Source organism: Pleurodeles waltl, chromosome 8 (assembly GCF_031143425.1).
Source record: "Pleurodeles waltl isolate 20211129_DDA chromosome 8, aPleWal1.hap1.20221129, whole genome shotgun sequence".
NCBI lineage: Eukaryota > Metazoa > Chordata > Amphibia > Caudata > Salamandridae > Pleurodeles > Pleurodeles waltl.
The window spans coordinates 1,509,955,985-1,509,980,644 of record NC_090447.1 but is presented as its reverse complement, the minus strand read 5'-3'; the positions used below and the strand labels follow the sequence as shown (position 1 = coordinate 1,509,980,644).

General features: G+C 48.7%; 1 protein-coding gene across 2 annotated transcripts in view; it reads left to right on the top strand.

Annotated features, from left to right (window-relative positions):
* The first annotated feature begins 266 nt into the window (after window positions 1–266).
* Window positions 267–24,660, top strand: part of BOC (BOC cell adhesion associated, oncogene regulated) — a 112,464-nt gene continuing 88,070 nt past the window's right edge. Inside the window, exon 1 of one of the 2 annotated variants that reach the window (XM_069202782.1) lies at window positions 267–491. The gene's annotated coding sequence lies outside the window, so the exon portion shown is untranslated. The remainder of the gene's footprint in view (window positions 492–24,660) is intronic. The other variant, XM_069202783.1, reaches the window with a different exon arrangement.

The window sequence follows — 24,660 nt, the reverse complement described above, 5'->3', positions numbered from 1 at the left end:
AGTTTCTATTTCCTCCAGGACCTGTAGTTTCTGGTTCTAAAGCCTCCTCTCCCTGGAAGGGAGCATCCGTCCCACACCGGAGCAGTTTACAAATCACCGGCTGGGGCAGTGGTGGGGGGAGAGCAGTGGCTTCCCGTCCGAGCTGTAGAAACTGGGCTCTCCCCGCTCTTTTAGGGCTGGTTTAGGGCAGGCATCCCTCCTCCCCTCCCCCTGTCCCTCCCCTCTCCTTTCAGAGCTGGGAGGCACCAGGCAGAGGGAAAAAAACCAAAAGAAGGGGTTTGTGTGAGAGAGTTCAGTCACCCAGAGACGCCTGTTGTTCCGTGGCTACTTTCCCAGCTCGCCCCTCGCCACAAGATGTCTGAGGCTTGAGGGGGCCGGCGACAAACAACAACATTTGCCCCCCGGCACACCTCGCCGCTTTGGGACACGGATTGTGAGGCTATTTTCGCTGCGTCTTGTGAAACTCGGGGCTGCAATCCGATCCTCGCCCGGTGAGTGGCCCATGGAGGAGGGTGGTTGGTGGCTCTTTCTGCGCAGCGAGCATCTGAAGTTGGATGCCTGGCGGGGCGCTTTCAAGGTGTGTGTTGTGCGGTGTACACCAGGCGCCTCGATGCTGCTTTTAGGTGCTTTGTGCTGTGAAATCGCTGCGTCCTCCGCGCTCTTGGGGTGTGTTTTGCCTGCATCCTTAGTGCGCTTTAAATGTTGCCACTTTTCTACCCCTGCTGGGCCTGTTTATTTGTTGTTTGTGATGTGATGAACGCACACAGCCCTGATAAGTTGTTGTGCCTCCGGGGCCGATGTGTGTTGTTGTTAACTGTCCCTGTAGAGCAGTTTTCTGTTGTGTTGTGTTAGGAGAGGCCTAGTTTGGCCCCCAGAGCCTGCCCGGTGCAGGAAACACGAGCAGGCGCACACCGGGCCCCTGAGAAGTCCACAAAAAGTTTATTTTTTGTGAGTTTTTAGAGTGGGTGCTTACCCCTTCCCTCGCCGTGCACCCCGTGAGGAGGGACGGGTGTGTTTGTGCTCCGTGTGTGTGAAATGTGTATTGTTCGTGCTCACTGGGCAGTTTTTGTGTCTCCTCTGCGGCTGTTCCCTCTGTCGCTGGAATTGCTAAAGTTATTCCTTCAATGTGTGTGTTTAGAGTGGTACACGTCTTGTCTGGAGAGACAAATTTAAAACATCTTTACTATGTAACGCGTCACGAGGTTAAGTTGTAGGTTTTGTCAGGACAGCTGTAGAGTGTGACAGGGGGTGTGTGTATCCCCGGTAAAAGCATGCGAGACATCCCAGCTCTCTCGCTTGTCAACGGGTCCTTTCGCTTTGCATCCTGGTACTTGTAGGCCGATTCCTCCCGCTGTCATTTCACGGCTGCAAGGGCGGAATGCAAAACACGAGACTACATGTGCTGCTCAAGCCCAGCATTGGGAAAATTGAGATATTTAGGGTCATTAATCAGTTGTTTTTAATATAGTGCTTCCCACCGCATTGTGCTGTTTCACGGCGCTGCAGGCATCGGGGAGCTTCAATGCCAAAGTCTGCTGTAATGCTCAGTGAAGACTTCCGTGTGCTGAGGTTTTGTGATCTGAAAGTCCCCCTGCTCACCCCTACCACAGTGACATCTTGTAGCAAATTGTAAAGCGCCACCAAAAATCATCTCGGCGCTTTGACCAGCTACTGGTTTGGTGGGAAATGCTGGAAACGGGCACATGCAATAATCACTCCATGGCTTTTTACAGCACCGCAGGCGCTACTCGGGACCAGCGCTCTTTTTTTGTTCCTGCACTGATTACTACCTTGTTTCTGTGCCCACTGTTGATGAGCGACTTACATGAGAATAAGTTCGGCCCTGGAGTGGTCATGAAGTGCATTTTTTAGGACACTGTGTTAGTTATGTCAGACTGCTCCCCGTTGAGTGCATGTTGCTTGTCATCTCGGGTGCTTTCCCTTTGAATGCTGGCACTTGTAGTCCTGCATTTTCCAAAATAAGAAAACGTATGAACCCCCAGGAATTTAATCCTGCTTCAAAACTCAGCCGTAGCACTTTAAGCCTTATATTTGAGTTTCAAAGCCGTTCGGCCAAGCTAGATTTTTGATAGAAAACTTGATCAGTCGGCCTAAAAAGCTGGGTAGATGGCAGCCTCGGGTCCCGGAGCATAGCTGTCACTGGGGACCTCGGCACGAGGCTATCAGACACAATCCTCTCCCAGGCCTGTGTTTAAAATGGGGAAAATGAGACTACAAGTCCCAGAAATCGGAGTTGCTGGTTTACAAACCAGGTGCCCAGAGGCCATTGGGCAGCTAGGTAAGGTGCGTTAGATGTGCTGGGGGAGCCTGACTTGGAAATGAGGGTCTGGTGCACTCTTCTTCGTTAGCAGTACAGGGATGAAGGGATGGTTTTTAATCTGGGAGACGAGGACAGGTGACAGGGGATATTTGCTATCGGTGTTATTTGTTTCACAGCTGCCAGGTGGCCTGCTGTGATTGGAGAATATGTGTTCCATTCCCAACTTTTAAGGGCTTGGAAAGCCATCCTGCTGAATGGCAGATTAGAAACTACAAGTCCCAGCAGGCAACATGCTGCTGGTTCCAAAGCTAAAACTGGCTGAAGGAGGGCGCTTGGCAAGAAGGCAGCTGTAATCCTCAAATAATCAACGTGCAGATGTGCTGGAAACAGGTGCAGAGCTGGTGTCTCTCAGGTAGGCCAGCAGGTGACGTCAGAGACCCCTCCTGATAGGTGCTTACCTGGTTAGGTGGCCAATCCTCCTCTGAGGGCTATATAGGGTCTCTCCTGTGGGTTTCTCTGCAGATAACGAATGCAAGAGCTCACCAGAGTTCCTCTGCATCTCTCTCTTCGACTTTTGCCGAGGATTGATCAAGTGCATGTTTTCAGTGCTTTGCCTGTCCGGATTGTTTTTCTGTGCACCACTGGGGATGCGCTCTAGTGCTTAGTTTGACAGTTGTTAAATTAGGCACATGGCACTCAGCAGCCATCACAGGGCATTAATGCATATTTGAGTGCCCTCCCCATGTGTAAACGTCACTTATCTACTTCAGGCTGTGTGGAAAACGTATGTGAGAATCGCTGCTAACCTCTGAGTACAATTCAACAACGCTGCCGCAGTGTGACAGATGTGCAGAAATGAACTCCAGACTAACATGGAGGCTGCCCTGACGGTCTGTGAAGTCCACAAGATGCCACAAAGGCAGACGTCTGTGGAACGCAGTGCTCAGCTTCCACTGCAGACTTTGAGCTACACTGCACACTTTCTCTCGTTTGTCCATAAAGATATATAAACTGCCACGGAGTTGGGTGGTAACTGAACGTGTTCTGTAAAGCGCCACGCATTCGCAAGACGCTAGAAGCAAGTGCTGTGTGTAACCTGTTATAATGTATACGATCCTTTAAAAAAAAAAACTCCGCTAGTTAAATACCAATGGACAACACAGTGGATTAATAAAAAATAAAAAAAACACCCCAGATTCATAAAGATCAGAAATGGTGCAGACACGTGAAGTGTAGAGCTGGGGACATAGTGGGGCCTGCATTTTAAAAGCAGAGGATGAGCCGGAAGTCTGTGCCAACTCTGTCTTCGTCACTCAGTGAGTGCCAGGCTGGCTGGAATCCGCTCACATGGGCAGAGATTGGGGTTTGTTTTCAGCACTCACTAATTTCCCACTTTTGAGGTGCCCCGAAGCTCGTTGGTAGGGGGCTGACTCAAGAGTTGCGGGGCCAAGGACCCGGGTTCTAATCCCGGCTTCTCCACTTGGGCACATCTGTCCGGGTGGCACGGGCCTGGAATACATCGGGGTCTGCCTCTCGCGCATCAGACCTGTACCACTTCCGCAAGCTGCAGCACGTCCAGAGGGCACGATTCCTGTTTAGTTCTGCATCTTGTCTCACCTGTCAAACGGTCCCATGCCATGGGGGCGGCTCTCAGACATGTATACGGACTGTGCCAACAGCAGAACGCAGGTAACCATTCTAATCCTGAAAGAACATGTCGTATAACCTTGAGTGAAGATGGCGAAACTACAAGTCCCAGCATGCTTAGTGCTGTTCGCTGAAGATTCCCCTCGTGACATGAATCATTCTGACAGCTGTTTTCTTTACCTCTTCTCGAGGTAACGTGCCCAGCATCAGTCAGGGGAGGTAATCTTTGCTAGAAGAAATCATTGCCATGTGTCCAGCGCCCATTGAGATGCGCGCGGCTCGGGTGGTCCAGACATCTCGAGATAAACTCCAGAGCCGGTGATGCTGGGCGATTAAAGTCCACCCTTGAGGTGTAACGTTGAGATACCCCCAGCAGCCCCTAATTCTTCTGGAAAGAAAACTGTGAGAATGTGACCCCTCTTGTGATCCTGGGCACATTTGTGTATTGCGCTCGGGGTGGGAAGCCCCTGAGTATGTTCAACTTTAAAACACTGCAGCACATATTCCTACAAAAAGCGAGCAACAGCGATCTTGTCCCGCCAGCAGGTTACAGTTTATGGGGCATTTACTTGGGAAGAGTTAAAACAAATCCGAAAAAAACCGAAAGCGCATATTTATTTATTGATAAGATTTAGTAACAGCGACCCTTCTACCAGAAACGTCGTCGTTTAGGCAACGCTGCCGTTTATTTCCAGTATGAAATACTTTTCCAAAATAGGAGACAGGCTTTTAATTCGGTTAACTTGTGAGGGTGCAGAACAGATCGCCTGGTTCTCATTCAACGCGTTAATATAGCAAAAAATAATCTATCACTTATCAGATTTTAATATTTGAAACCACAGACTGTCCCAAATACCGAGAGGTCAATTAAGGTACAATTTTAACATTGTGTTCCGAGGATGTCAGCATCGCTGTGTATGCACAACGGAGCCTGTTCCCGAAGAGGCCTTTCCCTGATGATACAGGTCACTTCTGCACGAGCCATCGGCCGCTAAAACATCAGAATGACTTGCTAAATGCTGGTTCAGGGTTGTTTTTACACACGTTGGGAAGTGCAGATGTTGTTTGTGCCAGCCGGTCCTTCTAAGTGCCCCCCACGCTGGGACCACTGCAAGTGTTTGTTTTTACAATGTACACTCGGTGCCGATGTGGATTTTGGACTGGACTGTCGCCTAAAATGTTTTTTTTACACTGCTCTGTCTGTGTAAACGTTGTTTTTGCACTGGGCTGTCTGTGAATATGTTGCGTGTACACTAATGTTTTGGGGTAAACGTTGTTTTAGCACTGGACTACCATACAGAAGTTGTTTTTGCCCAGTGCAGATGTTGTTGTTTTGCACTGGACTGTCAATGGACAAGTTGGTTTTCCGCTGGACTGTCAATGCACAAGTTGGTTTTGCGCTGGACTGTCAATGCACAAGTTGGTTTTGCGCTGGACTGTCAATGCACAAGTTGGTTTTCCTCTGGACTATCAATGCACAAGTTGGATTTTGCACTGGACTTTCGGTGCACAAGTTGGTTTTGCACTTGACTTTCGGTGCACAAGTTGATTTTGGACTGGACTTTCGGTGCACAAGTTGGTTTTGCACTTGACTTTCGGTGCACAAGTTGATTTTGGACTGGACTTTCGGTGCACAAGTTGGTTTCGCACTTGGCTGGCGGACACAACTTGTTTTTGCACTAAATTGTCCGACAAAATGTGTCTTTGCTCTGAACTAACTGTACACACGTTGCTTTTGTACTGGACTGTCGGTGCTGTTGCTATTTTCACACCAGTCTTTGTGTGTAAGCGTTGTTTAGCACTGGGCTGTGGGTCACAAGTTGTTTTACACCCGTCTTTGTGTGTAAGCGTTGTTTAGCACTGGGCTGTGGGTCACAAGTTGTTTTACACCCGTCTTTGTGTGTAAGCGTTGTTTAGCACTGGGCTGTGGGTCACAAGTTGTTTCACACCAGTCTTTGTGTGTAAGCGTTGTTTAGCACTGGGCTGTGGGTCACAAGTTGTTTCACACCAGTCTTTGTGTGTAAGCGTTGTTTAGCACTGGGCTGTGGGTCACAAGTTGTTTTACACCCGTCTTTGTGTGTAAGCGTTGTTTAGCACTGGGCTGTGGGTCACAAGTTGTTTTACACCCGTCTTTGTGTGTAAGCGTTGTTTAGCACTGGGCTGTGGGTCACAAGTTGTTTTACACCAGTCTTTGTGTGAACGTGGTGGCACCAGCCAGTCGCTGCCAGTGTTGCAGGGACCTCTGGTTTTGTTCTTGGCTTCGCCCCTCCTTGCATGTGGCCTGGTCCGGTGGGAGCCGCGCGTGGCCGCACTCCGGGTCCCCAGACCCCTCCCAGGAAGTGTGTTGTAGCAGGTGGAGTGTGTGGGGGGGGGCACAGGAAGCCACAGGCTGTTCGGTGGGTTTTGGAGCTGAGCAGTTACTTACACGGGACCACAGAGTCCCCCAGAACATCCACCTTTTTCATTGGCTGCAGGTAGTCCGGTGGGTTGCAGCGCCGGCTGCAGCTCTGAAACTCCGCAGATGCCACGAACGCCCACTAGGGGGCAGCTGTTCCCGCCTCCGCGTTTTGCTGTCACTGGCAGTGAATCTACCGCTCCTGGTGGTGGAGACAAGGGTGGGCGCAGGGTGGGTCGAGGCCACCAGCTCCTCCAGGTGTCGCTCCTGGTCCCCTTCTGGGGCAGAGGAGGGCCTGTTGAGGGGCTACGGGTGGGACAAGCAGGCACCTCTTACCTCTGGGCGAGGGGGCGCACAGGTGTGTGTTGTCACTTCCGCAATCCCTGGTCCTCTGCCTTTCATCCTTTCCTGGTTGATAAAATGAGTACCATGAATTTAAATATTTGCACCTGTTGCACGAGACCCAAAATATTTGAGATTCTTGTGAGCTGTAGAACTGATTGTGTATCATATTGGTGTTGGAAATGTAACCTGTAGCAGCACACCGCTAGGCATGCGGAGTGATGTGTGGCAACACCACAGAGACGTTTAAAGCAAACTGCCCACAGTCACAAAAGTTTCAGGGAAATGTATTTCTGTAAGTCCCTCCCCCCCCCCCCCCCCCCCCCACACACACACACATTTGTTTAATACCCACGAACTTTGTAGTTTGTGTGAAGCCACCCTCTGCCATCCACAACCCCATTCCTGGCAAAAAATGTGTGCACCAGGAAAATCCTCGGTAATAGTGCAGTTTTCCTGTGAGCACGTCCCAGTTGTGAGAGCAACATCTCACCTCTAGCAGAGAAGCTTCACAACTGACAGGCAGCACAATTATTAGTGTAACCTGCACACTCACGCGTGCATCGGTAAACTAGTTCCATGACAGCACAGAGGTGCAAAGGAGAACGTTTTGCAGCAACAGGTATGCCAGCACCGATTAGGAACCTGTGGGCATCGGGGTTGGTGGGAAGAACTGCAGACACAAAGCAGCCATGCATAAGATCAAGCATGACACAACAAAACAAACATTGACAAAGCCAATAGGTCTGTTGGCTTTGCTTATGCTTGTTTTGCATGTGTGTTTTTTCAGCAGGCCGTTACCACGTGTCTGGGGCCACTAATTGTCCAAATTCTCCATCTCGCCCACTGCGTTATCCTCACTGTTGGCCCATATCAGGGCCTCGCATGCCCAGCGTGTGCCCTGGCCATTCTCCTAACCCTGTCTGGTACCCTGGTTTATCCTCCCAGCCTCAAATGCTGCACCCCCGCCCCATCCTCAAAGGCAGGCCCATGTGTGTGTGTTCTTGCATGTTTTGTGTGCGCACTTCCGGTGCTAACTAGCATTCTGCATGTACATAACTTAGTACAAACTTATGCCCAAAACGATTGAGGTCTCTAGAACTGATTCCAAGTGCCGGCTGGGCTCCCCTCATCCTAGGGTGCTGGAGGGGTTTAGGGTGGCACTAATGCCCAATCAGCAAGGAATGCGCAGCCTTTTGTGAGCTGTAGCAGAGCTCATCTCCTGTAGGATGTGGGAGCACGTATGTGCTGCTAGCTTCACTAGTAAACCGCCTCTGGAGTTTTGCAGTTTATCTGTTCAGTTATTAACATCGTTTATCTCTGGTATTACTTGGCAGCATGTAGCCCCGTCTCATTCAGCAGCACATAATTCTGGAGAAATTTAGCGGTGTCCCTCTGCACAGATTTTAGCCAAATGTATCCTTGCTGAGGTCTGTATCTCTGATGAGAATCAGCAGAATATATCTCTGCTGAGGTTTAGTGATGTGAATCTCCATTGTGGTTTAGCAGTACGCATGTCTGTTCATTATCACTTTGCATCTCTGCTGAGATTTAGCAGTATGTATCTCTGCTGAGATTTAGCAGTATGTATCTCTGCTGAGATTTAGCAGTATGTATCTCTGCTGAGATTTAGCAGTTTGTATCTCTGCTGAGAGATTAGCTGAGAGATTTAGCAGTGTGTATCTCTGCTGAGAGATTTAGCAGTGTGTATCTCTGCTGAGAGATTTAGCAGTGTGTATCTCTGCTGAGGTTTAGTGATGTGTATCTCCATTGTGGTTTAGCAGTATGCATGTCTGTTGATTATCACTTTGTATCTCTGCTGGGATTTAGCAGTTTGTATCTCTGCTGAGATTTAGATCAAACATTGTGGATGGAATTAATCTGAACCTAGTATAATGTTATTTGTAACCGGTCTGTGCCATTGCTTGAGAGGACCAACCATAGCCTCTCCCTGCTCCAATTGAGGCATTTCAGGCAGAGCTGTCAGGCCAGGTCCTCGCAGAATGGGAACAAAAACAACCCAGACCAGTTGCAATCTTATTGGACCTCATCAGTGAGGTGCAGCTTTGGGTCACAGCAATCAAGGGCCTTAGTGGCCTCATCAGTGCACCTTTGGGTCTGGTGGCACAACAAAGGATCTTACTAGGTTTCATCAGTGCAGCTTTGGGTCCGGTGGCACAACAAAGGATCTTACTAGGTTTCATCAGTGCAGCTTTGGGTCCGGTGGCACAACAAAGGATCTTACTAGGTTTCATCAGTGCAGCTTTGGGTCCAGTGGCGCAACAAAGGATCTTACTAGGTTTCATCAGTGCAGCTTTGGGTCCGGTGGCGCAACAAAGGATCTTACTAGGTTTCATCAGTGCAGCTTTGGGTCTGGTGGCACAACAAATGATCTTACTAGGTCTCATCAGTGCAGCTTTGGGTCAGGTGACGCTGCAAGCGAGGATGTTACTGGGCCTCATCGGTGAGGTGCGGCTTTCAGTCTGGAGGCCCAGTGAGCAAGAACCTTACTGGCCTCATCAGTGCAGCTTTGGATCCAGTGGCACAGCAAACGAGGACCTTACTGGCCTCCTCAGTGGAGCTTTGGGTCCAGTGGCACAGTGAGCAAGGACCTTACTGGCCTCATCGGTGCAGCTTTGGATCCAGTGGCACAGCAAGTGAGGACCTTACTGGCCTCCTCAGTGCAGCTTTGGATCCGGTGGCATAGTGAGCAAGGACCTTACTGGCCTCATCGGTGCAGCTTTGGATCCAGTGGCACAGCTTTGGATCCGGTGGCACAGTGAGCAAGGACCTTACTGGCCTCATCGGTGCAGCTTTGGATCCAGTGGCACAGTGAGCAAGGACCTTACTGGCCTCCTCAGTGCAGCTTTGGGTCCAGTGGCACAGCAAGTGAGGACCTTACTGGCCTCATCGGTGCAGCTTTGGGTCCGGTGGCACAGCAAGTGAGGACCTTACTGGCCTCATCGGTGCAGCTTTGGATCCGGTGGCACAGCAAGTGAGGACCTTACTGGCCTCATCGGTGCAGCTTTGGATCCGGTGGCACAGCAAGTGAGGACCTTACTGGCCTCATCGGTGCAGCTTTGGATCCGGTGGCACAGTGAGCAAGGACCTTACTGGACTCATCGGTGCAGCTTTGGATCCAGTGGCACAGCAAGTGAGGACCTTACTGGCCTCATCGGTGCAGCTTTGGATCCAGTGGCACAGCAAGTGAGGACCTTACTGGCCTCCTCAGTGCAGCTTTGGATCTGGTGGCATAGTGAGCAAGGACCTTACTGGCCTCATCGGTGCCGCTTTGGATCCAGTGGTGCAGCTTTGGATCCAGTGGCACAGTGAGCAAGGACCTTACTGGCCTCCTCAGTGCAGCTTTGGGTCCAGTGGCACAGCAAGTGAGGACCTTACTGGCCTCATCGGTGCAGCTTTGGGTCCAGTGGCACAGCAAGTGAGGACCTTACTGGCCTCATCGGTGCAGCTTTGGATCCAGTGGCACAGCAAGTGAGGACCTTACTGGCCTCCTCAGTGCAGCTTTGGATCCGGTGGCACAGTGAGCAAGGACCTTACTGGCCTCATCGTTGCAGCTTTGGATCCAGTGGCACTGCAAGTGAGGACCTTACTGGCCTCCTCAGTGCAGCTTTGGGTCCAGTGGCACAGCAAGAGAGGACCTTACTGGCCTCCTCAGTGCAGCTTTGGGTCCAGTGGCACAGCATGAGAGGGGCCCGCTTATGGGCATCACTCTCCTGCCACAAAACAGTCCTGCACAGCAACCTGTCTGTCTTTGCTGCTGTGTTGGCCCAGTGCCCAAAAAATCTGACAGAAAAAATATATATAACTCCCTGCACGAGGAAGCAGTATTGACAACCACGTTTTTAAAGAAATCCTGCGAATACTCGTAATGCAACTCAAGAGTTGGCCTAGAACTGATCAGCTGCTGTTTCCTCAACAGTAAAAGGTTTCTAGGCCTCCTCAACCCAACCTGCAGTGACTTTCCTTTGCTATTCCTGCAGCAGCAAGGGCTTGATTTTAGTGGCTGTCAGAAGACGCATTTGAGGTAAGTAAATAAATACAAAACGTTTTATTACGAACCACAAGCTGACACGAACTGAAAGAAGGGTTACGGGGAACATAGCAACTTAAATAAAGCTGAAAATAAGAGAGAAGCCTCCTTACCCGGCATGAAATATGACATAAAAAAAACAAAAAAAAACTTTCTGTGACATAGCCATGTATAAGCAACTAGATAATTGGTAGGAAGAAAGTATGTGTTGAGTTAAATTGAAGATTACATTTTGAGATTCATCTAAGACAAGGCTGGGTATATCCTGCCCCCCTAAGCTCCGCCCACTGGTTAAGCGGAGTCCCATTGGTCCTCACACATGACAACAACACTTTTCCCATATGGGCCACAGGGTGACCCTACACTCCCCAGCCCAGCTCGAATCAAGGGAGTAGCTTGCTACCCATGTACTAAAAAGCGCCTCGCGGCCTCTGCAGCGGTACGAGGCACTATACAAATGCACCCACAGGAGAACAGTGTCAAGCCCAGGCTAGTCATGCCAGGTCTGGTTGACTCCACGCCTGGAAGCCAGGGGCCACCCTCCCTGTGGAACAGAAGAGCTCTGTTCTCCCACCCGGCTCAGACAGGCCCACTGGGTGCCAGGGGCCTCCGGGCCCAGGTTCACGGCGTACTTCCGGTAGAAGGAATCCTGGCATCGCCCTTGTGCCCCTGGGTAGAGTGCTTCCTGTGGTGCAGAAGGTGTGCTGGCATGCACAGGGCCCAGGGGGCGGACCAGCAGGAACCTGTCCCAGAGTCTCCCCGGGGAATGAAAGGTGGCAAATACCAGACTGCCAGACTGGAGGAAGCCCTGAAATAACAAAGGGCTGGGTACTAGTCAGTGATACATTAGGTCTGGCTAGTGTGAGCATTGCCACAGGAGGCCCAAGGGGCGGATCAGCAGTAACCTGTCCCAGAGTGAGGAATGAAAGGTGCCAGGCTGGAGGAAGCCCTGAAATAACAAAGGGCTGGGTTCTAGTCAGTGATACATTAGGTCTGGCTAGTGTGAGCATTGCCACAGGAGGCCCAAGGGGCGGATCAGCAGTAACCTGTCCCAGAGTGAGGAATGAAAGGTGCCAGGCTGGAGGAAGCCCTGAAATAACAAAGGGCTGGGTTCTAGTCAGTGATACATTAGGTCTGGCTAGTGTGAGCATTGCCACAGGAGGCCCAAGGGGCGGATCAGCAGTAACCTGTCCCAGAGTGAGGAATGAAAGGTGCCAGGCTGGAGGAAACCCTGAAATAACAAAGGGCTGGGTACTAGTCAGTGATACATTTGGGTCCGGCTAGTGTGAGCATTGCCACAGGAGGCCCAAGGGGCGGATCAGCAGTAACCTGTCCCAGAGTGAGGAATGAAAGGTGCCAGGCTGGAGGAAGCCCTGAAATAACAAAGGGCTGGGTTCTAGTCAGTGATACATTAGGTCTGGCTAGTGTGAGCATTGCTATAATAGCTAAGCTAATTAAGACTTACTAAGTAGGGTACGGGTTGAGCATCACGTGACAGGAAGTTATAAATCTGATGTTAATATGAGAGGAAGTTCTCTGGTGCTCCCCCACCCCCTTTTATTGCTACACTAAAATAAATAGTGCCATAGCAAGGCGGTGCTACGTGGGCTCCATATTGTCGCCTAGAAACATTAAATCTGGGCTTTCCGCAGGGGGAGGATGGAGACGTGGGGTACCCTTGCTCTGGCCCCAATCACGGCACAAATACTGCAGTATGTTTGTGTGCCGGTCACACATCTGCGTATTATCTTGTGTTTACACTCTGCCCTTGTTTGGGGCCACCGAGCTGATGATTCAGCAGAACTACACAGTATAGAGATAGTCCTGTTTCACTGCAAAGTTCTGCACACAGTTTAAACATGTCAACGAGGTGCGGGGGGCGCCGAATCCACGCCAGATTTGCTGAATGGCCACCCACCTAAAAATACCTTGGGCGGATATCCGGAAAACCCGGTACGGATTTTCCCTCATGAACCCAAGTTGGACACCCTGGACACCCTTAGGGTTTAAAGTGGCTAGTACAGGGTTCTGTAAAGTCGGTCCAGGAGAGCCAGGTCCATGCCAGGTTTTTAGCATATCCACATTAAGAAAAATGTAGATTTCTGAAACATCTTTTTTCTAAATGTGGATGTGCTAAAAACCTGGCATGGACCCGGCTCTCCAGGACCGACTTTACGGAACCCTTGGCTAGTAGAACCGAGCTTTGTTCTCCAGTTGTGGGGGCGGTTTTAACCACCCTCATACATTTTTCATGGGGGTGGGGGGCGCGGATGAGACTAGCCAGCCGGGTCGGGGAGCACCCTGGAGGCACACCAGGTGGGCTCGGCCACCTCACAGGCGGATTACCAAGGACTGAGCCCCGGCACAGAGGAGGTCTGTCCACCCTTTATTTTCCTCGTCAACCTTCTGGATTTGTGCATTTTCACCAGAGGCTCCCGTTAAGTAAAAATGACGCCACTTGCGACATTTGTAACCTGCTTTTCTTATTACAGAGGGGGCGAGGGTGTGCTCAGCCCTGCACTGTTACAGTGTAGCTTCAGGTTCAATAAAAAGATGCGTCCATCGTGCCGTTTTCCCAGCTTCCGGGGCTATTTCTGGCCATGGCAATGAACTCCTACAAAAATAAATGTATTAATATTAATGAATTCCTTGATTCAGTTTGGAATTTTTCAGGAGTAGACATTCTTTTAGGAGAGTTTGGCGAAGTTAAGAGGGAGAGAAGAAACAAGTGGAACCCCCCCCACCCCCCTTACTGAGATCTTCGGTATTCTTGCATTGCAGGACCTAGGATGCTTCTCGCAGGGAGTGCGGGGCACGAGCCGTGATTACAGGTTTTTAACACCTGCAGCTGTCAGTCCCCGGAGCTTTTCTTGAGTGGGTGGTTGAGGGGGGGCTCATAAGAAGTGGTGCTGCCCACTGAGGGGGTGTAACCTGCGTTGTTGAGGTTTTACCTATGACATGGGTGGATAGCTTGCGAACAGCCACATGCCAAACTTCTTGGACACAGAATGTCCTGCTCCAGAGAAGTGGAAAGTGGGAATTCCCAGGTGCTCAAACATATTTTGGGGCTGATTTACACCCTTAAAAAGTTCACTACCCTAGCCTGCTCTTGTTGGGCCAAGCTCATTGGTGGGCCCTTATCCAGGCTCACAGAAATAAATAGCTTGGAGATCCTTTTTGAAGCTAAGATTTGTGGTGAGATGCAGCCCTGCAGGCACATGGTTTCAGGCCATGAGAGCCAATCTTGATCTCACAACTGCCATCCCTAGACCCATCAACAAACCCACATGCTGCTCCTGGAAATGTGCTTTCCACAAGCCCTTTCCAAGGATTTGAAGCTTGCAAATAGCGGAGTCCTGGGCGCTTTAGGAATCCATGCATCGGTCCATTTACTCCTGGATTACATGACACAGTTCTTCAGTGTGACCCTTTCTGAAGATGGTGGCCACAGAAGGGTCCCGCGGGAAGGCTTTGCACAGCCTTACTTGCGATCATCAGATAATCGGACTTGGTGATAGTTGTGACACCACCACACCACACGTCTGTACCTTATTCTAAAATTACACAATCCCTGAGGTATGACTGCCATCCAACCTCAATTAACATATTTCTGTTCAAGCCAAGACAGGGGATTAAAATCACCTTCTATTCAATCAAAAGTCCACCCATGAATCATGTATTGATGGTCCGGTGTCATTCCACAATCAATTCGTCGAAATGAATGAAATGTCTGAGCTCAAGAAATTTTAAACGTATTTATTCATTCTTCTTAAAATCTTTCCATAATGTAGATCTTATTTCAATGGCCCAGCTAGCACGTTTCGTCCCTACAAGGAGACTTCCTCAGGGCAATAATTACTGCTGAGATTTCAATGGAAGAACTGAGCCTCAAACCTTCCCATGGTGTCCATTCATAGTCAAGCTGTTTTAGGGGGTGCCACTTGCTCGTTCTACCGGCAACCTGATCTGCGGTCATGCAGGATCTGATGAGGCCTGGCAATATGAGTGACCTGGAGGAGGGACCAATGTATCTTGGCAGCCCCTGGGTACAGCGAGTTCCCATAATCTGCCTTGATTCTGTTTGGCCAGGCACCAGGTCCATTTTGTCCGCTTGATTAAGTCAAGCAGATCCTTCTTTCTTCAACAGCTATGGGAATTTCAGAACTGAAGAAACTGGTCCTATCTGAGACTTTGAGAAGAGGGTGGCATCCAGATCGTGTGTCATATTTTTAACAACTTTTACTGCTGTTGGGCTTGGTCCTAGGTCATGAGACCTATGGATGCATATCCAGATAGTGGAGGTTCTGGTTATTCTCTACGTACGTATAGTAATGGAAGCCACAAGACTTGACCTTGACACCGTGGGCTCGACATTGATATGAAGTCGATTGAGTGATAATAAGGACTCCTGGGAACACTACAAGCCACCCGGTGAGGCTTAGACCTGTGGTACAAGGGACATCCCCTAGTCGTATTCAACGAGCGAGGACCTGACCAGCCCCTGAACTTTCCTGACCAGTAGCATGAGGGGGTAGAAGAGACTCTGGCACTGCTGATAGAGTTCAGAGAAGGATGGGGCTCGGACCGCAGTTGTCCGTGGTCCTCCATAGTGTCCAAGGTGGTCACACGTAAACTGTTGGGTTTTGTGTTGCAGACCAAATCCTACCTGGCCACAGTCCTTAACTGTTGTCCTTCAGATAGGTCTGGAGCTGACCAGCGGCGATGACTCAACCCCTTTGTGACCACTGGAAGAAGCATGTTCACCACAGTAAGAGAGCGGTATAACCCAAGTCAATGCAAAGGCATCCGGGGCAGGCAGGAGTTCAGGAGGTGGCATCTGGCATGGTGACCAGTCAGTAGAGAAAACACAGAAAATAAAATGCAAAACCTTAGAGTGCAGAAGCTCACAAGGTCACACGGTTCACCTTCACACCATAGCCATCCACTGATCTGAAGAACATCCTGGAGCACGTGGCATAAGAGTGTTATAGCTGAACATTGGCTGCTGTGGGCTCGCCAAAGATTAAAACTAACCCGAGAGGCCAATATATAAATGGCGTATGGCCTTGGAATTGGAGTTTTCTCTCCCTGTCAAAAATATAAGCACTGAATAACTCTTTTTTTTTTTTTAACCTGTGGGGATGGATGTTCATAGGTTAGCGGGCATGTCGTCATGCATTCAGAAACTTAAAGTAATTTGGTTCTATTCACAACCAACACAATTTTTAATTACATTAATTTCCTCCGTATACCAACTCTTCAATGTCCATTCACCCAGTCACTTACCCTAGACACCACCTATAGACTCTAATGGGGGATACCATGAGGCGGTGAGGTTTGCTGTACCTCACCATGGCTCCTCAGTGGCACCTATAGGCTAGAGTCTATAGGTGCTGTGACCCATGAACACTAGTAGAGGGGCTACCTAGAGGCTCTGGCTACGGCCTTCAGCGCCACCTTTGAATGAGCAAGTGGCACCCCACCGTGGCTCCTTAGTGGCACCTATAGGCTAGCGTCTATAGGTGCTGTGACCCAGGAACGCTGGTAGAGGGGCTACCTAGAGGCTCTGGCTACGGCCTTCAGCGCCACCTTTGAATGAGCTAGTGGCACCCCACCGTGGCTCCTTAGTGGCACCTACAGGCTAGAGTCTGTAGGTGCCGTGAATACCTATAGACTCTAGTGGGGGCTACCTAGAGGGTCTGGCAGTGGCCTTCAGAGTGGGCTAGGGTACCTCACTGTGGCTTCTCAGTTGCAGTCATGGCCAATGGTATAACTGGGAATTTTCATAAATTCTTCGTGACGTGGCATGGTTTGATTGGTTAGGTTGACTCGTTCAACACTTGTCACTGAGTTCATGAGGTACACAAGGACTACTTTGCTGTATTTTTTCCAGTGCAGTGGCAGCACACGAGGAGCACTTCTGACCCAGTAGCTCTGGGCCTGTTCTTAAGTTTCTCTCCAGCTGCAAGAGGGGGAGCAGAGACAGCTCATGGGAAACATCTGTACGGGAAGCAGGCGAGGACGCTACCACAGCACGAAGGGGTGTTTTTCTGCTTCCCAGCTCTGTTAGAAGAAGCTGGCTCGGCACTGGACCCGCTGTTTATTTTAGATTCCCTGGTCCTCCGCCTCCCCGGTCCATGCTCCGGGGTCTGGGAGGGACTGGTGTGCGATGGTCCTCTGCTTGTCTGCACGGCCCAGGGACAGATGTTTTGGAAACCAGCCTGGAGCCTTCCAGTTGGCGAGCGTTTCCGGGTCACATGGCGGTGTATTTGTACCACCATGCGTGTGCTGTCAGCCATCTGCATGCTCCATTGTGCATGCTGCTGTCTTCATGACATCACCACGTGTGCGTCCATACAATTACCTGGGTTCAAATGGGGAGCTGTGGCAAGGATGCTGGGGGACCCCCAAGCGTGGAGCGACTGAGAATGCTGCAGTTGAAAATCAAGCCCACCTTCCTGTTTTCACTGCCTGGTGACACACGTGGGTGAGGGTGGGATGACGCAATTCTGTGGCACGTGCCATAAAATGGTCCATTTCCTGTCCTTACTCCAGATCCCACAATCGGCTGATTTTTAAATACAAAATGAGTTGATTCTCAAAATGTGATCTATAGATATGTCACCGCACACCCTTGGCAAAAGTCGACTGTTCACCTCGAGTGTGCATTGATGCATTCAGTCATTGATAATGTGTCTTTGCCCAGATGGCATTAACATCCCCTATTCGTGAACTGGTTGAGGGGATTTTATTTGCATCAAGAAAAAAAGGAACTGCAAGCCATACAACATAAAACCAACAATTTCTCATTTGTTGTGAAAACGTTTTGTATTGTTAGTCATGTCCGTTTCTGATTGCATCACACACCCTGTACCCTGAGCAGCAGGTGCTTTGCACTTTATCTTAGGAACAGTTATTTCAAGAAGGCGCTCCAAGTTCAGATATGTTGCATCCCTCCTTAAGGTCTGAAGCCTGGAACCTTAAAGTTCTCGCTAGTGTGACACGTAAAAAAATAAATGTGGAATGAACAGTGCAATAGGTAAACTTGAGACCAGTTTTCGGGGTTTACTAAGCTTGGATATTAGAGCTCAGGTTCATGTGATGGTCTTGTGAGAAAGCGTTTATTTCTCTTCGGTGTTGCGCTTTGTGTTTTATTTTAAGGGGGTGCTGCTGGTTGTGTAAGAATGAACCCTGCTCGCACCCCAGCCGGGCACGTGCTTGAGGGTTAAATATACACTCGAACCCCGCACGGCGCGTGACCTGGAGGGGGGGGCTTAGTCCTACTTCTCTTTCTACAACACCCCAAGGCTGGGCAGCTTTTGGGTGAGCCTCACTTGCAGTATGGGTGGGCATCGGTGTGGTCTCTTCCGTGTTGGGCTCCAGGAGCGGCATAAACCTCCTGCTAGGAAGGTGTCAGCTAGTAACTAAAAGTTCAAGATGGGAAGTTTGGTCGAAGGAAGAAGGAAAGGGCTAACTTCGTTGTTGTGTCACGTGACTGATGGTGTCCTGTTATTGGTGCCGGCTGTGGTAGTCGACCATAATGAATGTTTCTATGGGCAGATGCCATGTTTGTATTCTAGGTGAGTGGGGCTGTCTCCCCTGGACTGCAGTGCGGACATTAGAAGGCACCTCTTTTGAGTCAGGGGGTGCTGGCTTCCTGGTAATGAGAGGATTCATAATAATGGCAGCTGTTGAGATTTTTTTTTTTAATCCAGATTTTTGTTTTACGTTTGATTCGCAAGATAGAGCCCGGAGTCAGCGCTGCGTCGCCTCGATGCTGCCAGGAAGCGCCCTCCAGATGCCAGCCGCACTGCCGTGTTGTATGTGGTCTTGGATAGCTTTCAGGCCTGACTAGTGTTAATTTGTGAGCAAGCGCCTTGAGGCTGCCATCTCATTGGCAAGGGGGTGGGAAGCGTGCCCTCTGCTTGCCTGAGGCGCTATGAGCATACCGTCCCACATTAGCGCTCCGCTGCCAGCAAAGAGGGCTATTGTGCGCTACACACACCCTCATTGTTTTAAGCATCACAGCGTGCCGTCGTGATTGTTTGGCTCAGGTGGACTTGGGAATTTCCATTTTAGGAAAGCCGCGGTGCGGATTCCTAAGACTGAAACTGGAATCTTTTGGGTGCAGTTTGTGGTCTCCTCTTTCTCAAACACACATCTGACAAATCACCCTCTTTCGTCTGTGGCACCCTACTCCAGGACCTGCTTTCACTTGTAATACCCCACTCTTGGAAAAACTACAAATACCAGAATGCACAGTAATGTTAACTTTAAAGCCAGCCATGGCTGAAGTTGTCACAGTTCATGGAGACACTTCACAGTCGGAGGACTAGCTCTACCTCCTTCCACAATGGGCGGCACATGCGGGGGGTACCTGAGTACCTTTGTTTAGCAGCCAGGAACGAAGGGAGGTGGTGATGGTAGTAACATTCAGCCTATGGCAGCAGTACTCCCGCCCCCCCCGCCCTCACCCCCTGCCCTGGGACTGGCCTTGGACCACCTGCTCTCAGCCTTGGACCTTAGCCTGCCAGTCTCTCCCAGCGTGAGACCCCAACATTCATCGAAACAGAACTCCTTTACAGAGGCAGAGGTAATGTTGGAAATCCGGCATGGATCCGACCTTCCATTAAGCACAGGGTGTTGGTTAACTAGACATTATATTTAAGGCTCCCGGTTTTCCGTTTTTGTCGAATTTCACAGATAAATGCACACAGAAATAAACGTGTTTCCTGATTCTATTTATTTATAAAAGCGGAAACATAGTGAAAATTGTGCTTTTTGTGGTGCCTTTTGAGAACTGCAGATAGACAGCATAGGAAGTTAAAAACAGGATCATACATATAAGCAGATGTTAACATACAAATGAAGCATAATGGTAATATTTTCCTGTGGGTATAATGCTGTGTACTATTTGGCTGCTTAATTTTCTAAAACGCAACAGGCTTCAAAAGTTTGCGTGCATTTTCATCAGTTAAATGTGGAAATACACCATTTTACGACTCCGTTTATTCTCAAAACACAAAATAAATATGGCTTAATACCAAAAGGATGGCCAAACAGTACATATGGATAAATACAGATGGAAATCTATAAAAAAAAAAAAACGTAAACCCGGAAGCCCTAATTATGATTGTCTAATGTCTGCAGTGCAAAATTTTGGAGAACGTGTCAAATGTGCCCGGGACCAAAGATATGTTCAGGCGTCGCAGAAGCAAGACAGGGCTGAGGATTTAAATGATCTTGTTAAACAAATGAGGGAGAGAATGATGTCAGGAGGGCTCAAAACTCATGCTGACGTCTTCAAACACATGCTAGGTTGTCTGGTGTTGGTGATTGTTAGAGATGTTGGACTAGGAAAGAAAAATGGTTTTAATTCCATTCACTGGGTGGTCCCTTTAAGTCTTTTTTTTATCCCTAAGATGTGGCCTTTAGCTATCTTGCCAGTCTTTTGTTTTTCAAAGAAATCGTAATTAAAGATATACATATTTGCACATGACCAGGGGCTTTCAGTCAGGCTCTTCACCCATTGGTCCATTGAAGTGTCATTCACATTGTGCTGCTGCCCCCACACAGAATAGGGCAATGGCTCATCCCATTACAACCATTGACTGTCTTGCACTATGCGTGTTGGCATGTTGCCTTCTCCCATGCTGAGCCCCTAAAAAGGAGTGCACTTCAGTGCAATGTCTGCAACACCCCTCCTTTATTTGCCATTACTTTGCATATCACAATTTTTCCGTAAAAAATAGCACACAGTTGCCAAGGTGGGGCCTATTGTCTTTGCTGATAGTTTTTAAAAAATATTTATTTATTGTGATATGCAGTGAATAAGAAGGTGGCATCCTTTCCGCAACCCAGGACCGGTTTCGCTCTCGTTATAGGCTCATCAGCCGGGTACAGCTTGGTTCTAGTGACAGTGTGCACAGGACCCAGCTCAGTAACAAAGCCAGCATCCTCAAAGGATGAGATGAAACAGGTCTCTTCTTCTCATTAGGGCTGTTTGTAAGGATGTCCTACAATGAGTGCCCTGGAGCTGCAACAGTGTAGACCAGGGGTCTTCAAACTCGAGGGGCGGGCCCCTCTAGGGTGTCCTCAGGTAATCCCAGGGGGGCGCCAGGCTCTGGCCAAAAGGGGCATTATGGAGAGGACACTGCTTTTTTTTTTTTAAGCAGAACAAACATTGCATTTTTAAAAAGGTGACATAACTTAACTGCAATGTTTAAATAAGTCTAGACATATTTATACGTTGCCAACTTAATTGAATAATTGCAAAAAATTCTTAGGGGGGCCCCGGAGATTATTTTTTTTTTTCCCCACTGGGGGGGCGTGGCATTAAAGTTTGAGAGCCACTGGGGTAGACTGTCGTGGTATCCTGTGAGTTAGGTCTTAATGCTCCGTGGAGGGACGACTTTGCACACACAAGAGCCCCCTAAGGTCTGTTTCTGAGTTTGTTATTTCCGGGGTGTGATGTGTGATAAATAACACCCATCAAGAGTTTTTGGGAAAAACCCTGCAGATTTTTGTTCTTGCTGCACTTAATTCTGCATGGTACAGTAAATACCGTACATTTTCCCTGTTAAATTCCGGCAGGTTTGACCTATTCAAATTTAATGAACGAGAGTTATTTAACTCACCCAGTAATTACCGGGTGCAGTAAATATCACCGAACTGGGAATTCCAAACCCTGGACAAACCGGGGTCTCATGGAGTGGGAAAATTCCCGAGCAACCTGTAACCCAGGCCTCAGTGTTTGGAAAGGCATCACCCAAGGAGGGGCACCTTGTTAAACACTCCATCAGGGGCATCATTTTCTAGCAAATTCACTTAACATAAGAAATGTCAACCTTTCAAAGGAGGTTCTTCTTCATTAATTAAATGCATATTTAATTAGGGATATGTGTATTTCAAAAGCATTAAAACTGGCATCAGATTAAGTCTGCTAAGTAGTGAATAGAGAAGGGGTTAACCCGCACAAAATATGCAGTTTATTAAAAGGTATGTTGAAAACCCCTGCAGCAGATTTACAAATCCACAAAGTGGAACCAGAGGCAGATGTTAACATATTTCCCTTGTATGTTAGCATGAAATGTGCCTGACTCGGGCGTTCTCGGGCAAGTACATGTGACTCAGCCCTGCTTATCCCCTGGAATGCATTACGCCACACCAATTTTTAGGTGTGTCCTACAAAGCAAAACATTTTAAGACTGACAAGCGAAAACGAAATGGGGGTAGACACGAGGCTTCTGGTGAGGGAGAGCTGACATTTGTCTAATTTCAGCAAACTTGGCGATCCACCCTAGAGTTTTTGCGCCCTGCCAATAATTCTGCTTTTCAAATGACAGAACAGTCTGGTTCTGAAACCTCCTTCAGCGCGCTCAAGCTTCCCAGGTCCGTGCATGAGCAGCTGATCCAGTTCCTGGATCTTTGCTTTGCATTCTGGGACTTGTAGTCCTGGTTTCCCATTACAAAAGTAGATCTAAGCATTCCAGTGAAACTTGAAATCGGTGCTCCTTTGGCCCAGGACCCTGAGGCTGCCCTCCGGGGTCCCCACGAAGGTGTCACTTGGGCCTACTGCCTCAGAAGCCGTTTTCTGCCCCTCCCCAGATCCCTCCTCCCCTGGTGCTCTGCCATGGTCTGGGGGCGCCCTCCCACCCGCCCCTTTGCTGTCTCACTCTGACTAAATCACTCGTATTTATTTTTTTCCGCAAACAACGCGGGCCAAAGCAAACCCGGGGGCCGGGGGCTGGTGGCACGCCGCCTGGAGCGCGTAGGCCCGAGGCCTCGGGGCCGAGTAAACAAGCGCAGGCCGTGGGCCCTGGAGGGACAGCAGAGCTTTGGGTCCTTTGGCGCTTCCCAGGGCCTCTGTTTGTTTAAAGCTCAGGCCTTGTTTGAGAGATCTTTAGGGCGAAAGTAAACTCTGCGGAGCAAAGCAAACGTCGAGGCCTGTGCGGTGCGTGTGTGAGGGGAGCCCCGGCCTGGAGTGAGGGTGTGAAGCGTGCCAGCGCGTAAGAGCCGGGGAGGAGGGAGCCTGGGGGGACTCACTCAAACTCTTGGCCAAGTTTTTCAGGTTACCTCAGTCTCTTGTGAGTAGAAAAGCTTAGGGTAAACTTAACAGGGCAACTCGGCCACCGTCCACCAGTCTGCGTAAAAAGACAATTAAACGGTGAACTCTCAAATACTTTACAAACTTTTTCCAGCTTTCCAGAGTTTCCTAAAATTAGCTCGATGTCCTGTGAAAATCATTTGCAGTTGTGCGTAAAACTTGACTCCTGCGAAAGGCAGCCGCAGAACTTGGTTGGAGGAAAAACACAACTTTTCACACATCTAGCAACTGTGTAAATATTTGTATTTTGTTTGCATGAAATACTTCGTATCAGCCGGGTTAACCAAATGTTCTGCTTTTTGAGAGACTTGTGAGTTTTACAAAGCGAACCGAACCCAGACTCGCTTGCTGTGCATTGTTCTGCCATCTAGTGGTTGGGATCAGGATAGCACTTGATGGTTGACCAAAATCTGATGTTTCTGGGTGAAGTGTGAGATGTCACAGATCGTCAACTTTTCTGTGTAGCCTTAACCTTTTTGTTAGAATTAGGGATGTTAGATGAATATATGTCACTGGAGCAGCATGGTTACAGTGATAGCTTCTGTTTACAAACCTGAGCATTAAGTGCTAAAGGACATATTAGGGATATTGGGGGCGTTGAGACGCACAGCTACGTGGTGACCATATGAAACTGGTCCAGGGGCCAGATGTAGAAAGCATCTTTATGGTTCAGAATATCATGCCTCAGAGTTTGTGATCGCAGAAATGCTTTATGCAATGGACTAAACCCATTTTAGGAGTCAGTAACTTTTTACAGACTCCTAATTTTTTTTAAGGGCCCTGTATTCCTTCCAAATAGCGGTTCCTGTCCATATGAACCAATCGCTTTGGACACAAATAGTGGTTACAAGCCATTGAAACTTACTAACCCCATGCAAAAGGTGGAATCCCACACTGGAATCCATTCCCCTTTTGTGAATGTTATATAAAAAAAAATATATATGTAGTTTATTGGGCAATAGACTATGATACAGGGGACCAGTGTCTACTCTCAAACAAACATTAAAAAAGTTGAGTTCTTTTTTTTTTTTTTATGTTCGGCAATTAAGAAAATAAGCTCCATTTAAATAATAAATAAATAAAATACAAACATAGTATTCCGCTGATTCAAGACGGCCACCAGTTGTAAGTTGCTGCTTACGACTTTCCTAATGAATATTGATTAGGTAGGTCAAATTGAGACCCATTCTGATTCAATTTTGTTGTTTTTTGATTCAACCTATATGAGTCGCCTTACAAAATTTCACACCGTTTGCAAAAAATACTGGTTGCAGTTTGCAGTGCTTGCCCCATCCAGGTTAAGGGTGCATTTCTTGGTGGTAAGTTACCCTGGGGTGAATCTGACGCTTTTTTTCGAGATTCCTGTACTGGACAGTGCTATACCAGATCACCAAATCACACTTAATAATCGTGCTTGTGCACCCAAAAGGTGAGCACTGTGTTCCCTTGTTACCTCCCTAAATGTTTACATCTAAAAAACAGTGTTTACTATGGGTTAGCAACAGGTGCTGCTTAGTGCTCAGTGGGTCTCTATGCAGGATAAATCCCTGTACAAAGGGACTCATGTTTACCACACATGACTACATTTCTCCAAAACTTTTAGAAGTCTGTGCTCTTTTACACGTGATGTTTGAAATGTCTAATGTGGATAAGGAGTGGTTGGTTAGAGGTGGTAGACCGGTCACTGGAAAGTGCCTGTGGTTTTCCAAGTGTAAACTCTCTCTACAACTTTGCTCTGAATACATTTTGGCGACAAGGATGTTGGAAATATTGCTATAACGTTGAAATATTTCACGTCCTGTCTGCTCAGGCTTTACTCTGGGCTAGCTGCCTTGTTT